General features: G+C 40.0%; 1 protein-coding gene across 3 annotated transcripts in view; it reads left to right on the top strand.

The window, feature by feature from the left end:
* LOC120734241 (serine/threonine-protein kinase PAK 3) overlaps positions 1-17,392 on the top strand; it is a 50,928-nt gene that overhangs the window by 1,731 nt on the left and 31,805 nt on the right. For 2 of the 3 annotated variants that reach the window (XM_040032931.1, XM_040032929.1), the window contains exon 1: positions 15,962-16,159. The exons of the other annotated variant lie outside the window; for it this stretch is intronic. The gene's annotated coding sequence lies outside the window, so the exon portion shown is untranslated. Of the gene's footprint in view, positions 1-15,961; positions 16,160-17,392 lie in introns of those variants that run through there. 3 annotated transcript variants of the gene reach the window in all.

The raw sequence follows: 17,392 nt of genomic DNA, 5'->3' as shown, positions 1-17,392 counted from the left end.
ACAGGTTTTAGAATGTATGAACACATCACTCCAGTTTTCGCAAATTTACAAGTATCGTATTGATTCTAAGATTCGTTTACTTTTAAACTTTTAAATAATATGGCGCCTAGTTATTTAAACAAACCCCTCAACATGTATGACCCCAAAAGAGTGCTGAGATCATCTAACTAGATGCTTTTAGCACAACCGAGGTCTCGATTGAAGCATAGAGGAGATCGGGCCTTCGCAGTAGCAGCACCCAGACTCTGGAATAATCTGCCAGAGGATATTCGTACTTCAGAGTCTGTTCAGTCTTTTAAATCGCATCTTAAAACTTTTTTACTTTGGCTTTTAATTCGAGTTCAGTTTGAGTACCATCAGGCCTGTTTTATGTTTTTAATGTTAATTTGTTGTCTTCTCATTTATCTGTATTTGTTTCTAATTTATCTATATTTGTTTCCCTATTGCTTTCTCTTGTTCTTAACTGATTGTGAAGGACTTGGGTTAACTCTTTTGAATTTTGGTACTATAGCTTTGATTCTAACGTCAAAGTTAATTTAAGTGACACACTTTACAAGAAAGCCCTGTAAAGTGTGTCATAATTGCTATCTTGACCAGTGTTTAGAGCAGGGTTTTCAAACTCATTTTACATGTGAGGTCAAATATAGCGCATGTCAGTAAAAAGGCCCTTTTCTGTCAGTGGAAATAAGTTTAGATGCACATTTCATTCCTGCCATATTTCAGTATATGAAAAAATGAAGTGCAATTTCAACAGCACATCTCATTTGATTTGCATGGTAGAGAAATGCCACTCTATTTAATTAAAGAAATTTGTCAACATGAACCTTTGGGGCTTAAATTGTAAAACATAAATGTGTAAAATTACAGAAAAAGTTCTGGCAGCTCATTGTCCAGACTTTTAATGGAGAAAGTTTTTTTTTTAACCCATAAATAATAAATAAACAGACATTTCTATTGTGCGTTATCCATCCATTTTCTTCCACTTATCCGGGGCCAGGTCGTGAGGGCAGCAGCCCAAGCAGAGAAGGCCAGACCTCCCTCTCCCCAGCCACCTCCTCCAGCTTATCCGGGGAAACACCAAGGCGTTCCCAGGCCAGCCGAGAGATATAATCTCTCCAGGTGTCCTGGATCTGCCCCGGGGCCTCCTCCTGGTGGGACATGCCCGTAAAACCTTGCCCAGAAGGCGCCTAGGGGGCATCCTTGTCAGATCCCCGAACCACCATAACTGGCTCCTTTTGATGTGGAGGAGCAGCGGCTCTACTCTGAGCCCCTCCCAAATGGCCGGACCTCTAACCCTATCTCTAAGGGAGAGGCCAGCCACCCTTCGGAGAAAACCCATTTCTGCCACTTGTATTCACGATCTCGTTCTTTTGGTCACTACTCACAGCTCGTGACCATAGGTGAGGGTAGGGGTGTAGATCGACCGGTAAATTGAGAGCTTCGCTTTTACACTCAGCTTCACCACAACAGACCGGTACAGCGTCCGCATCACTGCAGCCGCTGCACCAATCCGTCTGTCGATTGTGCGTTGTGTGGGGGGGGAAAAAAAGAAACAAGCTTTTTTTTTTTTTGTCATTTAATTATCTATTATCTTGATGTACTAAAGACTCAGGGGGAGGACATTAATCAGTCAGACAAGCTTTAAATTTTTTGAAAGTAGACTTAAAAGTCCACAATGTATGCTCTTCTTCACATTTTTCAAAGATTTCTGATTCTGGGCCTTTTGTTCAACACCCCTGGTCTACACTGAGCCTTTTATAAACCTCTGCATCAGCTACAAATTGTGTGCAGTGTACAGGCAGCTTCTTTTCACTTCCATCACCTTTGAATTATAATTATCAAAATTTCAAGACACGGAAAACTTGATGTTTGGTGGTGACAAGGAAACATTTACTGAAAATGATAGATTTTCTGTAAATGTATAGCTTTATATGTCATTGAAACAGAAACATTAGAACTTAAACTTTAAATATAAATAATAATAATAATAATGGATTGCATTTATATAGTGCTTTTCTAGGCACCCAAAGTGCTTTACAATTCCACTATTCATTCACTCTCACATTCACACACTGGTGGAGGCAAGCTAGAGTTGTAGCCACAGCTGCCCTGGGGCAGACTGACAGAAGCAAGGCTGCCATATCGCGCCATCGGCCCCTCTGGCATAAAAAATAAGTGTGAACTGAACTAAACCTCATTGGCCGCTCAGACTGTCCTGTTAGTATAAATTAAAATATGAAGTTTATACTAACTCATAGAAAACGTCCGTGTACTTTGATGTTGTATGGATGGATCAAGTAAAAGGTATGAAAATACAATTAAAAGTTCAAAAAGCACTCCTTCACTTTTTATAAACTGAGTGGGCTGGATTGGAGTCTCCTTTGTTATCATTTTTAAGCAGGGGCAAGAGGTACTGGAATTTCCTGTATCTTGTTTTTAAAACCTTTTGGAAGATAACATACTCACTTAAAATAACAGTTAATGGTCCAACCCTAAAGTGAATCTCTCGACATGGCATGCTTTATATCCTGTATTTTTTTTTTTAGCTAGTTTTTTTTTCTATGATACAAATTAACTGTAAAGTAAGCTATGGTAAAATGAAACCAAGACAAGTTGTAAAACATGTTTAATTTGACCTGGCCTGCTCAGTAAACTCCTTTTCCTTCCCCTGGCGATAAAGACTGATATATCATATTAATACCAATATTATTGTGCTTATTAATGTGCAATATGTATTTGTGTAAGCTCATTATTTAGTGCAGTTTATTTACAAAATTAGTTATAAAGTTTCTCTAGGTGCAAAAATAGAACCCACCCAGTCCATCTTCATAATTTCTTTTAACAGCATATACTTCTGTCTCCTTGGCAGCTTGTTTCTGCCACTGGAAAAAAAGTATTTAATGACAGCAAATTCCACGTTCTATTCCTTATTTTCTATATTTCCCAAGATGTTTCAGTTAGTATGTTGAAATTTTGAGATAATAAATTTTACTTATAGATTGCAGTTTATTTGTTTTATTTTTGTTTTTATTTTTTTCAGAGGTGGAAACCAGGATCCACAGTCTCCCAATCTTTTGTATTTTGTACCTTAGAATAAAAGATAAAGAGATGCTGTGCTGAGGGTGGTGCTATAGCATTTGGGATTTACTGAAGATGCTGTCCTCTAATTATCCAGGAGGGGGAGACAAAACATGATTTTGATAGTATGCTGAGAGTACACCATGGACTGCAGATATTCACCTTGGTAGGATTTCTTTTATATAAGTGTTAAGTCTAATTGTTGAATGTTGCCATTGTGTTTCTTAAATTTGTACAGTCTTAGTTCAAGCAGTAGGATCAAAGCCATTCCTTTGATCCTGACCACCTCTCCAACCACTCTGTGCTGGGGGAGGTTTTATTGTAGATACATCCTATCTGAAAGATCTGTTTCTTTTGATGTAAACTTCCTGGGTTTACGACCCTTTGGTCAGCAGGAGGTCTGACACACACACACACACACACACACACACACACACACACACACACACACACACACACACACACACTCTTACAGAAGTTCACACATATACATAAAATGCTTTGTCTTAGAACCAAGGGGGCGTGGCTTTGTTCTGACGTGTTTTGTGTGAACTGTCTCTCAATAAAAGGTAGCAGGAAGAGGTCAGATCTGGGGGTCATTTTCGTGGTGGACACAGACGAGGCCTCCCTTGCGCAAATAATCGATCGATCGACTGTCTTGTTTTCTTCATGATGAATAAGTCTCTAGAATTAGCGGGGCTTGTGGAAACACAGACCCAACATAAGTTCTTCTTCTGGCTTAACATGTTGCAGTTACTGTTGTTGCTCTGCAGAAACATTGAATCCTAAATGTTACCTTTTAGCTTTTAGCAGATAAAGGAAGGCATTGCTTTTGAGAAGGTAGTTTTGTAGTCATGAGAAATTCTCAGATTGCGGTTGGTATGACTAATGAGTCTATACAACAGAATGGCCTCATTCCAGCCACAGAGAGGCTCCGACACTGCTGCTGTGGCAACTTTAGTCTTCAGGTAAACGATGCCTCTAGTGAAATGTTGGAAGACGCTATTATCGCTCAAAAAAAATCTGTGAAAGTTTGAATTTGTGAGATACATTTTATTGACATTTAAACTTAGAATTGCAATATATTTGAAAATAATTGTGTTTTGATTATCTCACTGAAAATGTACAGTAATCTTTTTAATATCACAAATCTCTTTATTTAGGTGTTCTGGGAGGCTAATATAATAATAAACTAGAATGCTTCAATATCGTTAAGAAAACTTTTTTGATTTAAGCCGCACTAAATAGAAACAGGAGCCTAACGCTTGATGTTCTTTCCCTTAGAGTTGACAGTATCCTCTTATAATTGGGTTCCAAAGCAGTGCCTTAGAGTCTGCTTGGTAAATGAGTCACCCCCAGCCTCTAATCTTTATAGAAGTGGAAAACAGAAGAGAGGGTACCTGTTCCCCCGCCTCTGTCTTTCTCTTTTCTCATGCTAATGAGGGTGCGGTCCTCAATCCCGGGCACCATCTGTCCTTCCTCAGGGTCTGGGCCCCAGCACTCCAGACGTGTCCAATTGTTAGTGTGTGTCCAAGCAGAAAGTGGTGACTACACATGGTTCTTGTGGCCCAATAGGCTGTACATCAAGAGCACGAGCCTTGATGCTTTGTGTTCAGGAACATCCACTGTTTGCTCTGCGTGTTCAGATTTTGTGTGTGATGTCATTGTAAGTAACCGTTGACCAAGGGATCACTGACAGGTCAGCATGCTATTGTAAGTGTCGCTGTCATAAGATATATTGGAGGTATTATGACTCATGTCTTGACTTAGCTAACAACTATAAATTTGATGCACAATTCATTCAATGTTGGCAGAGTGATGAGCACAGTTTTAATGATTCAAATTGAAATACGATTTTAGTTTTTGCTACATTTAAATTGTGCATTGCAAAAAAAAAAAAAAAGTATAGGACCGCATGAACAATAAATAAAAACAAGGTACAGTATTGTGCCAAAGTACTGAGCCATCTCTCTATATTTTGCAAGGAAAATGCAGAACACATGCAAACATGCATGGAGATACAGCATATAAGGCAAAAACAGAGTTTGCACTATTCTAACAAGCTTTAAAGTAAATGTTTGTTATGAAAGTCTTTATTTGTAACTCTCTTAGGCAAGCTTTCTTGTAATTTCTTTAACCATGTATGCTTTTTATTGCATTGGCAGTGTGTTTGGAATGAATGTCATGCTGAAAATGAAGCTATTGGCAATCAAGTTGCACACCATGCCCATATACTGCAATGTTATCATCTAATAGCTCTTTGGTAGTTGTCTTGTTGGTGCAAAATGCTATTTTATGCCTGTCAAACTGCTCAACCTTTGACATTGTTCATTCAGTGTGTATTATTTGTCTTTGCAACAGGCTGCTGGTAACAAAGTACCTAAAGATGCCATTTAAAATTAGTTCTTTGCTACATTGCCTTGATTTAGGTGCATTTTTGGGTGTTTGTAAAGAAAGGTCAGGTAAGTGTGAACGGCTTCAATATTGTTTTACCTGTCCAAAGAAAAACTACTGAAAGCTTAGCTAAAAATATAAAGAATGAGGAATTGCTCAAGATTTTTGCACATAGCAGAATAATGACACAGAAAATGTATTTTCTTTCAAGTCGCTGTCCACCAAAATAGGATAACATATTCTGCAGTATATTCTTCATGCATTCAACCAAAGGAGGTGGATGCTGTGACCTCCTTGAGCTAATTAGTAAAGCTTTGGTGACATGCATCATCCCCACTGAGCTTAGATGAAATTGGGTGTCTGAGATGTGACAGATGGATGAATGAACTCAAGGACCAAACTGCCCTTTCTTAAGTCCATTATTGTAGTGGGAATAATAGAGTGACATATCAAAATGTCATTTGAAATTTCAGGAATAATAACCGGACATGATAACCTTTTGATTTAAATAAAACTAATTATTTTCTAGAGTCTAAAAGATTAAAGGATGGGTAAGTTGCAAAATATTCAAAAGTCAAATTAGGTAAATATTTTCAAAATTTGCTCCCTAAAACAGCACACTGTTGAACTTTAAAGTTAAAAGAAAAGTCTTTTGGGGTGCCTTCACATTCTCACGCAAGGAAAATTTGGAGGAATATGCCCTTTCATCATAAATTCAGTAAAAAAAAAAATTCTCATCTTGTCTTTCTATTAAGTATTATGCAGCTATAATGAGGTGTGCACAGTAACCCATCTAAGAATCCTCGTGAACTGACAAGCTAGCTTACCAGTAAACTGACACTACACTGACAAGCAGATTATGACTTTCCATTGGGCATGCCCTCCTCATTTTCAAAGCTACATGCTGCTGGCTGCATTGAGATTAGTTATTGAACTGTCCAAGCAAAGGGAAACAAGGCCGCTTCAGAGCGACTGCACACAATAAGCCAGCTGTCAGTGGGAGGGGCTTTTTTTCAGACCAGTGTTGTCATGGATAGTACTTTTGTGCTGCGTTGCCCTTTGAGAGTTGATAGGTGCGCGTATGCAAAGCTGCTATGTACTGATTAATATTGACAGAAGGCTTGATCGAGGACAGGCAAGTGGGCAGAGTTCAAGCGTGCAGCGGGGTTTATGCAACACAGAAATGTCAGTAAAGGTGACGTGAAATATGGACACCCTGTTTGCACACTCGTAGTTTGTGAATAACCATGAGGGGAGACAGCCTGCAGAGTGTGTATTTGTCCAAGAAAGTCTGATGCATATGGATAGGGAGGACTAGATCAGCCAGATCGCCCCAAAACAAGACAAGAGGACACTGTATGATCTGATAGACTGTGGTTACAGTGGCCTTACAGCTGCCACGAAAAAATAGCTTGTTTCTAGACACACGCGCGCATGCGCACACACACACACTAACTGATTCCCTGAGGTCTTTCATTTGCCTCCTCACACCTGTTTTAAATTCAAAGGTGTGTCCCTGAGCCTCGTCTTGGCAGCATCAGAGCTGATGTCCTTGGTCAGTGTTTTGTTTGAGTGTGATTTCACAATGCTACACCGAATGATAAACCTGCACCTCTATGCTGCAATAACAGTGAAATAATGTACAAGAGTGGTTTAGTGTTATGATTTTTAAACCGTCGTTTACAGCCTTCCTTTGTTATAATTGGGTTACAAAGGGATCCAAACAGTGCAAGACTAATATGCATTTTCATAAGGTAATCTTGTGGCCTTTAGGCAGAATTTCTTTTTTCATTGTGTTTAAAAATGTGATGTAACACCATGCCATTTTAAATGAATTACACTGATGACTTATTATATCAGAATTTTAGTCATTTAAAAGTGTTTTGCTAAGGTTTTGCTAAGCCCAAGCTTGTTACATACCACTGTAATACTGAACAGTCTGCAGCCTTGTTTTAAAGACTGAGACTCCAAATCCCCCCACACCTACCCACTCCACCAAAAGACCAGATTTCCCACACTGCCTCTATCAGAGGCTGTAGTACCCTGAATGGTAAAAGTTAATGTGTTTAACAGCAGAATGAGGCTGTGCTGAGTGCATACTATTTAACACTAACATCTATTTATTACCTTTTTTTTTTTATCAGAACAAATGTATCAAATTGATTTTATAGCTGTTACATTACATTAAACACATCATAAGTGTTACTCTTCTCAGAGTAGCGCACACTACTCTACACAAAATATCAAAAAGACCAGCCTCCATTCACACCAGCGCCACACCACCCACATGGATAACAGTGTGGCACAGCCTACCATCCATGATCCAAAACACAGAGTAGCAGAATATATTCTCCCTTTCAGCCTTCGCATCATCTTTGAATAGACCAGTTGGGGGAGAAAAACGTAATAGAGTCTGCATTTAAAATCATTGCAAAACAGCTATGTTAAGTGCACAACATTAAACAGTGCTGTAATCTGTAATTACTGTGCTCTGCTCTCTGTGCTTACATTACAGTTCAGCATTTTTCACTCTGAAAAATGAGCAGGCTTAATGAGCGCCTGTCGTAACCTATCAATAGGTTAGTCATAATCAGCAGGATAGAGGCCCACTGACCTCAATTATGTTCCTTTGGGGGATAATCTCAGCTGCGCCAGCATACACAGAAACTTATTCTGATTGTGGTTGTTGCACAGATGAGTGTCTTATACATGACACAGTGCACAGTGGAGGGTTTAGATGAGGTAATTTGATATGGTAAAATTTAGTGAATGAAAACAACAAAAGACAAGCATGCTAAGAAAGTATGCTTTCCTAAACTACATGAACCTAATCAGCATTAACAATTATTTTAGCATTGTGTAGTTGCTAAAATAATTTATTGATGCCCATACAAGAAATCAAAGTTGTCTTTGGGGGTTTTACATTCTTTACATACACCTCTGCTATATATATATATATAATTTCCTGTGAGGCTTAAAAGTCTCTCTGAAGATTCCCTCTGCCTCTTCTCCCAAGGCGCAGTGAGCTCTACCATAATGTGATAATCTAAACCATAATTTGATATGTTTTATACACTAGTGATTTACCACTGCTGTGATTATTTGATTCCAAACCAAAGAACCCATCATCTCAAATGTCTTCCTTCCATTTTGCCCAGTGAAAGGCTTCATTCTTCTTGGACTGATGAAGAAGAATCCTCAGGAAATGCTGTACACAAGCCGTGATGACATTTCACATTTATATTGCAGACAGTTATGCTTGCAAAATGTGTGATGTTTTTGTTGATCACTGGCTTTACAGAGTTGGTTACCAGAGCGGTTCACCCTGAGATCAAAAAGGTGGAACAGGATTGGAAAGCTTCTTTGCATTTCCTTTTCCTCAGAAGGCAAAAACCTTTAAAGAATCAATAATAAATCCACATCTTACAATTCTTTATAGCAGTATGTGTAAGATACTGGAAAAACTAGTTCACTCCTTTAATGTTACTTGCCTATGTGGTGTTAAATATATACAGTATCCTGCTGATAAGACACGTCATCAAACAAAACTGCATCGCGACAAGTATGGCTTAGAAGATGAATCTACATTTTCCTTGAAATGAGTCACATGTCATGAAAACAAATATATTCTAGGCTTGTTAATAATGTTCCGCAGTAATCGAGACCCCACCATGAATTCAATTCAGTCTACTTCAGTTTTATTTATATAGTGCCAAATTACAACAGCGCTCGCCTCAAGGTGCTTTATATGGTAAGGTAGAGACACTGCAATAATAGAGAGAGAACCCCACCAATTAAATCATCCAATGAGAGCAAGCACTTGGCAACAAGGGGAAGGAAAAACTCCCTTTTAAGTGGGAGAAACCTCCAGCAGAACCAGGCTCAGGGAGGGGCAGCCATCTGCTGTGACCGGTTAGAGATGATGGGAGGAAAGGACCCTACGCCATAACCTTCCACACCAATAAGAAGCATTATGGGCTGTGTGGACCCCGACACATAGTTATATTTCTCAGGAGATGCATGTCAGATTACATGGGTGGTTACGTCATAGGGTAAAGAAGGCTTTCCAGTTACACTGTAAGTTAATACGTAGATTTCCTGCTGAAGCAAAAATTGCACATTGAGCCCTTTACATATTCACATACAAGGTATTTGGAAAACATAACCTTTTCTATGCATTTTTGTCCAGAAATAAACAATTTTGTATCTTTCATTTTGGAAAAGATCTCAAACCTCGGGAAATGCAAAACAAGAGCTACAGCAACAGGTGTCGATACTGTAGAGAATATTGGCCAATCAGAAGCTTATGAACAATAGCATACACAATCTGACATCAAAAAAGACATAAAAACATCAAAAGTGTGCACCTTTAAGTTATATTTCTTTTTTATTATCCACATGTAATCAATGAAATGGAGATTCTGAAAATCATCAACCTGGAAAAATCTTTCAAAAGCTTGATTTTCAGCTGGAAAGCTGCATCTATAAACCATTTAGGTGCAGTGCATAGGCTCATATATCTGTGAGTCAGATATCAGACTAATAAAATACTCGAATTTTAGTCTGCAATAGTGTATGGAAACCAGTGTGATAGCACAGCTGTCAGTTAAGGCTGCTACACTCCTAGCTGTGAGAATTAACATAATCCATATGCAGAAGTTATTAAGAACAACCACAGTACAGTTGTTATGAAGGGGAAGGCAATGTACCAGTTTGTTATAAAAAATTATTATTATTATTTTTAAAATGTTGTGTTTACCTGGGTATTTTAACAGGTCTATTCATGTAGTGTTTAACTCTAGTTCTTGGCACTTCTACAATGGCTTCATTTTGCCAGTTTGGAAGTTGGTTTAAAGGAAAAATATTTTAACATGTGAGGAAAAAGGGAGGAAAAAGAGCACTGAAGTGAAATAAGCTGGCAAAATGCTTTAAATTACCACTTTGTGGCTCTGTTTTTGTCAGAACCTACTTTATTAATATACTGTAGTAGGGCTGCACGATTAATCATTAGAAAATCGCGATCTCGATTCATACTTATGTGCGATCTCATTTCCAAATGACAACGATTTAAAAAAAAAAAAAAAGAAAAGAAAAGAAAAAAAAAGACGACGATTGTACCGCATTTTGATCCGGGACATAATCTGCATGAAAACAAGCGCTCACTCTTCCTGCTCAACAAATGACAAGGGCGGAGCCTTATACCACGTGATACAGAAGCTGTGCTGTATTTGTAATGCTTAAATGTTTGATATTACAAAGATAATCTGGGTAAATATAAAATGCAATATTCTAATTAAGCTCATCTTGTAACCGGAAGGTCGCCGGTTCGATCCCCAGCTCTGTCTGTCTTGGTCGTTGTGTCCTTGGGCAAGACACTTCACCCTACCGCCTACTGGTGTTGGCCAGAGGGGCCGATGGCGCGATATGGCAGCCTCGCTTCTGTCAGTCTGCCCCAGGGCAGCTGTGGCTACAACTGTAGCTTGCCTCCACCAGTGTGTGAATGTGAGAGTGAATGAATAGTGGAATTGTAAAGCGCTTTGAGGGTCCCGAAAAGCGCTATATAAATGCAATCCGTTGTTGTTGTTGTTGTTGTTGTTGTTATTATTATCGGCCTGTTTTAAGGTTCATCCTAAAGTGTCACAATCTGATTTGAGTCCATATTTTGACTAGGAAACTCTAAAAACCAGCATTTTGGTTTTTCTGAGATATTTAGAGGGGGACTTGCAGGTGATTGTAGACCATTGTCCTGCTGCATAACCCAAGGCAAACCCTGATGGCCAGACATTCTTCTTGAAAATGTTTTTGCAGAGAGCAGAATTCATGTCTCCATCAGTTAGGGCAAGTTTTCCAGGTCCAGCCCCAGACCATTACACTACCACCACCATGTTTGACTGTTAGGATCTTTTTATCTTTTTTATGAAATGCTGTGTTAGTTTTATGCCAGATGTAATGAGACCTAAACATTCCAGAAAAGTTCAGAATATTTTCACAAAGTCTTGGGAATCATCACAATATTTTTACAGCAAATGTGACACGAGGCTTTTTGAGATGAGGTTTTTTTTCTTCTTGAATCTCTCTGATGGGTGCCATTTTTGCCCAGTCTCTTTGTTGTTGGTGTTGAATCATGAACTCTGACAAATGAAGCTTGCAGTTCTTCAGAAGTTGCTCTGGGTTCTCATGTGGGGATGGATCATCTCAGGTGTTCTCCCGACCGAAGTTTGGTCTGTTTTTAGCATCTTTTTACTGCCATTTGTGTCTGCCACTCAGGGACTCTCACATTAACTTTTATTGGGGGGGGGGGAGTTAGCGTTCATCGAAACTAGCGAGCTAACTTCGTTAAACTTCATAAATCCTGTTTTTAATGGATGCCTGGATGTTAAACTTAATTGTTACACCTGGTAGAGCAGCCACACTGATCATTTTATTAGAGATGAAAGAATGTAACTCTCAACGATGCTGCAGTGATTGTTTCACTTTGTGAACTAAAGAGGAGTTTGGACCCGGAAATGGCTAATGGCGTCAGGCTAAAGAGGGTGATGGCTCTCACAGTAGTGGAGCCTTTGAATTGGCTTTGTAACCCCTTCCAGACTGATAGATATCAATGACTGTGTTTCTTATCTGTTCTTGAGTTATCTGTTATTGAGTCTACTTCTTTGTCAGACAGGTTCCATTTAAGTAAGTTATTGATTAGACTCTGTCTTGCAGTAATCAAGATACCGAAACTGAACTCCGCTTTCCAAAAAGTGTGGTTTGTCGGTTATCTTTGAGTAAGTCAGGAAGGGAGCAAATAGTTTTTCACTGCACTGTATATGTTTCAGGCAAGATTCTACGTAGATATATGTAGAAATTCATCTTTCTCTGTCTACAACACTAGTAAATTTCAGACAGGGCTTATTACAAAATGTCACCACAGAGATGCGCTCTGCGTCCAAGGATATTTATAGGATTCTTTATATAAACCTGATCACTGACAGGAGCCTATGGATACTAGTAAATCATGCTCCTCTGAGATTCAGCTGCGACTTGTCCTGTCGGCTCCTGATCTGAGCTTTTACTGCCAAGCATTAGGAAATGATTTGCCTTGTGTATTGCTGAGCTAAGTTTAAGTAAACAGGAGCACATATTTAGAAAAGTATTGCGTGATTCACTGCAGCAGTGAGAATGGAAAATATATTAGTAATGGCAACACACAAATACAGCACAATTCTTGATGGAAGCAGAAAAGCTTAATGTGTGTAAATCTAAAAAATGTTCTTATTACCATTTGTTGTGCTGATCCTAATTAAAACATGTCATGCATGCTTATCCATTGGGATTTATAATGGGGTAGCAGGTATGAGTACAGCATTTCTAAAGGGCATGTGGCTGTGAAAGAAGCACACCGGCTTTAGTAGGAGGTCTGTGCCCTTTCTAATCATTGTTGCCATCCCGGTTTGGGTTTTGTTTTGTTTGATTGTTTATTTTTTCAGGAGACAAAGGGCCTTCTTTTCTCATGGGCCACATAAAGCACATTAATCCAGGTGAAAAGTATAATCCTTTATTCATTTTACCTGGTAATTTAACTCAAAACAAAAAGAGAAGGAGTAAAACATAATTTGTTCATTTGGATATTAGCATAAGCACACATTTCTTAATTAGGTGGAAGGTCAAGAAGCTGGGCAGGGCCTCGTGAGTGTCGGAAACTTGCAGTGCTTTGTAACTGTGGAGCCTGGTCGATTTCATAAACACAGTTGGTCAAAAGTCCCAGGAAAAAAATGGGACATCTGAGACAATGAATTGATCATTCCTGGTTCCTGCTGTGGCCTGATGGTGGCTCAGTAATAAACACTGCTACCTCACAAAAAATGAGCTCAAGTCCAGAGCTTGCATCCATTTCTGTTTATGTGGGTTTCAGTTAAATTGGTGACATTGAAGTGGCCAAAAGTATTTTGTCTGTCAACATGTTGGCAATGGCAGATTTGCTGTGGCTTTGGTGCTGACTATTCACAAATACACTCACATGTACAGAAAAATGGATATTTAATGTGGATACTGCTGTCTCAAAGTCATTGGGTAATTGAAAAGATGTTATGAAATTAAGATACTAATACCAAATAGATTGAGAATCAGTATTATCCTCAAACACATTTTTTTCCTTTGGTGAAAAGGCTTTGTCATTTTACTTATGCTGTCAGATTTATTGTCATTTTAACACTTTTCTATAAGTGTGCCTATCTGCCTTTTAGTGTATAGTTATCCTTTGTGTCCTTAAGAGCAAAGATTATTTTCAGCTTTAACACTTTCCGCCATATAGACAGCGTTTTACAACCCTCCCTGTCACCTTAATGACAAGTTTTGTCATTTATATCAATGAAGAAGTGGTTAAAACAGGCTGCAGGGTTTTATAAGCGTTTCCCTAGTAAGCCGATCACCCTGACTAATTTCCGATGCAACCCAGGTTGTTTTGTTGTGGGAGCAGGGCCGAAACCACTCAGTTAAGAAACAGGAGTCGCCTGTCAAGTTCAAATGTTCTTGTGGCTAAGCTAAATTAGCATTTTTCCTTCTTTTCTATATTGGCAGGGTTTAATGAGTTCATCCTAAACACTTGCCTGCAATAGATAAAAGGTATACTGTCAGAAAATAAATGTGCACTAGATCATTCCTGAATGTAAAATCCTCAAGATTTGAGAGCCTGAGGATTATTACAAAACACTAACACCTAATATTATTCTAAAAAAAAATCTAACTATTAAATAAATAATTCAAAGCTGTTTTTTTTTTTTAGTTTTCTTTGAAAATATATTTGCTGTTCATTTAAAAAAAAAAAAATCTTAAAAGCTACCTTCAAATGTGAATGAAAGCACTGCAAGGGGGCATTATCTTCCTGCAGTTCTCCATTTGAGTGAGCAGACCGTCACCGAACAGCCATATTACTCTCTGACAAGGAATCGACATTACAGGGGTTGTCAGGACAACCAGCCATGATTCACAGAGCCACAGATAGGCCTCCACCTTGAGCTAAAAGCACTAGCCATGAGACTGAGCAGATGCTGTGCCAGTCAGCCAATCACAGGTGAGATAGAGGAAAAGGATGACATCATAGGCAAATTAGGGCAACTGCAGCGACAGTTTTGGTTGTCGTGTTCGCCTGCTTATGAACTCAGAGTCTCCGGTTTCACTACCTGCAAGTATTTGGTGGATTTATCTCAAATTTCAAGGTGTAGGGGAACAAACAAACTAAATGAATGTTGGTAAATATTAATATAAAAACAAACAAACACTGTTATTATGTTAATTTTTCATTAAAACATGTTCTCAGTTACATTAAAATCGATATGATAAGAGCACTAACCACAAAAGCAACTTTATATATAAACATTGATACAGAAAATTAAATGTTATTTTGTTTTTGTTTTTTAAAAAAAAACATGGGGAACATGTAAAGTAGGTAGTTTATCCTTGCATAGCAACAGCAACTAATTTGTTAAATAAGCAAGACAAAGAAAACCCATTAGGCTGAAAGTAGCAGTAGCTGTAGTATATAATAATCCATCCATCTATCTTCTTCCGCTTTGTCCGAGGCTGGGTCGCGGGGGCATCAGCCCAAGCAGAGAAGCCCAGACCTCCCTCTCCCCAGCCACCTCCTCTAGCTTATCCGGGGGAACACCAAGGCGTTCCCAGGCCAGCCGAGAGATATAATCTCTCCAGCGTGTCCTGGGTCTGCCCCTGGGGCCTCCTTCCGGTGGGACATGCCCGGAACACCTCACCCAGGAGGCACCCAGGAGGCGCCCAGGAGGCATCCTTGTCAAATGCCCGAACCACCTCAGCTGGCTCCTTTCGATGTGGAGGAGCAGTGGCTCTACTCTGAGCCCCTCCCAGATGGCTGAACTTCTCACCCTATCTCTAAGGGAGAGGCCAGCCACCCTTCGGAGGAAGCTCATTTCCGCCACTTGTATCCGTTCTTTCGGTCACTACCCACAGCTCGTGGCCATAGGTGAGGGTAGGGACGTAGATCGACCGGTAAATTGAGAGCTCTATTATAATAATAATAATAATAATAATAATAAAAATGTTTGGATGCATTTGTTTTCTTTTTACAATTAACTGTAAAGTCATCTCTATTTTTCTTGCAAATTAATTCTCTCTGACTTTGATGCTATTCTAGCAGAAATGTTTGAGAGGCTTTGCCAGTTCTGATTGTTTATGTGAACTCACCTGTGTTAAGCTGTTCTGTTCTTATTAAATCTGATGTTTTTTGAAGTTACAGCGGCATGTACTCACAGCTCAGGTTAGCATCGTGTTTAGTGTCTTCCGTGTTTGCAACAGAAACAGTCTTGAGCTTAATGTGCAGCATAATGCCATCCTCCCATCATACTCCCTCTGCAGCTTTGAGCTGTTAACCAGAAAACCAACTGTGTCTGCCTGTTGTCTTTCCCCTCCCCTGGACCAGCTGCCTGCATTAATATTCAATCCCTCAGCCAATCAGCAAACCAGGGTGGATGACATCATGGGCTAGGGAACAGTAAGCAGCCAGTGAAGCATCCAGCCTGCCGAACAAGCTTGCTTTTAGGGTCAGGAACTGGTCTGACAAGAGAATGGCAATCCTGCCTTTAAACTGTCATTAGGACTGTACGGTCAGCGATGAATCTACCACTACTCCAGGCCCAAAGGCGTAACCTGAGCAAGAGAATGTGAAGACATATTTCAGGTAATTCCCTCTCTGTGTGTGCAATAAGGGATGTGGAAGGGGGAGGCAGAGGAAGGAGGAGAGGAGGAGGGGGCTGTGTATGTAGGGGTGCTTTGTAGCCTTTTTTTCTTCCTCCACTCTGCATTCTGCCCTGCTAAGGAGGCAGCTGTTTCATCAGCAGTCTCTCAGTGAGGGCGAGATGGAAATGGATGCCTGCATCAGATGGCACGGGCATGTTTTATATCATTATATACCATCCTGTGCATCACATTGTTTCTGTGTACACTCCCTTTTGCCTCACAAATAGCATCTTTATTGAAGGAGGGGTGCAAAAATCAATGGTGGCATTTGTACAGGCCTTGTGAGTTTGTGTGTGTGTGTGTGTTTGTGTGTGTGTCAGTCCTGGAGAAATGCAGCAGCTGCAGCGGCAACACTGAAACACAAAAAAGAAGCAACGCTATTTTGGGTCTGTAAACCCGCGGCTTATGGATGGATGTGAGCTGTATATGCTTCGGAGGGTACGTGGGTGTCTGTGTGTGTGGGGTGTGGGGTGGGGGGGGATGGATGGTTAATATGCTGATGGATGCTCTTTTGTTATCTCTGCACCGCCTCACGTATGGCCTCTCTAGAGTGGGCTTCAAGAAGAAATGAGTTGTATTTCCATTTATGCCTTTCAGTGATCTCTCACCCACACAGCGGTGAAGTGCCTCCGCTTCCTCGCTTTAACATGGATGTGTGTAGCAGCTTCATGGCGGCTGTGGTGACAGGGAGATATACAACATCTGGTCACCTGACTTCACTGGGGATCGGAGTGGGGGTGGGGGCCGGTGCTGTGAAAGCTGAGCTATTCTACCTCAGATTCTTCTACAGCTCTCGGTTGTAGAGGATGATGGAAGAATTGGCCACAGTACAAAGCTGAATGTGTGCCTCTCCATCACCTGCGCCGATTTTAATTTTGCCGTCCGGGCCAACGTAGAGGAAGGACAGATTCCTCTCCCAGGAAGCGCAGTCATCCCTTGAGAAGCAGGGCCTGATGGGAGACCTGTTGTCTGGCTTTAGTGTGAAAGAGGAAGATGTTAGGGAGTCATATCAGTGATTTAGGGAGGGTGAGATGATTATAAAGTGGATTGGGGGAGGGGTTACTGAAGCTGTTGCTCGCTATGAACATTGGCCTTTTACATTGAGATAGATGTCTTGCATGCCCTTTCACACTGATCCTCCTGTTCACACTTCAAGCAAATATGACTGCATTTC

The sequence above is a fragment of the Simochromis diagramma genome, unplaced genomic scaffold (assembly GCF_900408965.1).
Source record: "Simochromis diagramma unplaced genomic scaffold, fSimDia1.1 OVJJ01000216.1, whole genome shotgun sequence".
In the NCBI taxonomy this organism is placed as follows: Eukaryota; Metazoa; Chordata; class Actinopteri; order Cichliformes; family Cichlidae; genus Simochromis; species Simochromis diagramma.
The sequence above is the reverse complement of the archived record's forward strand: the minus strand, read 5'-3'. Positions and strand labels throughout refer to the sequence as shown.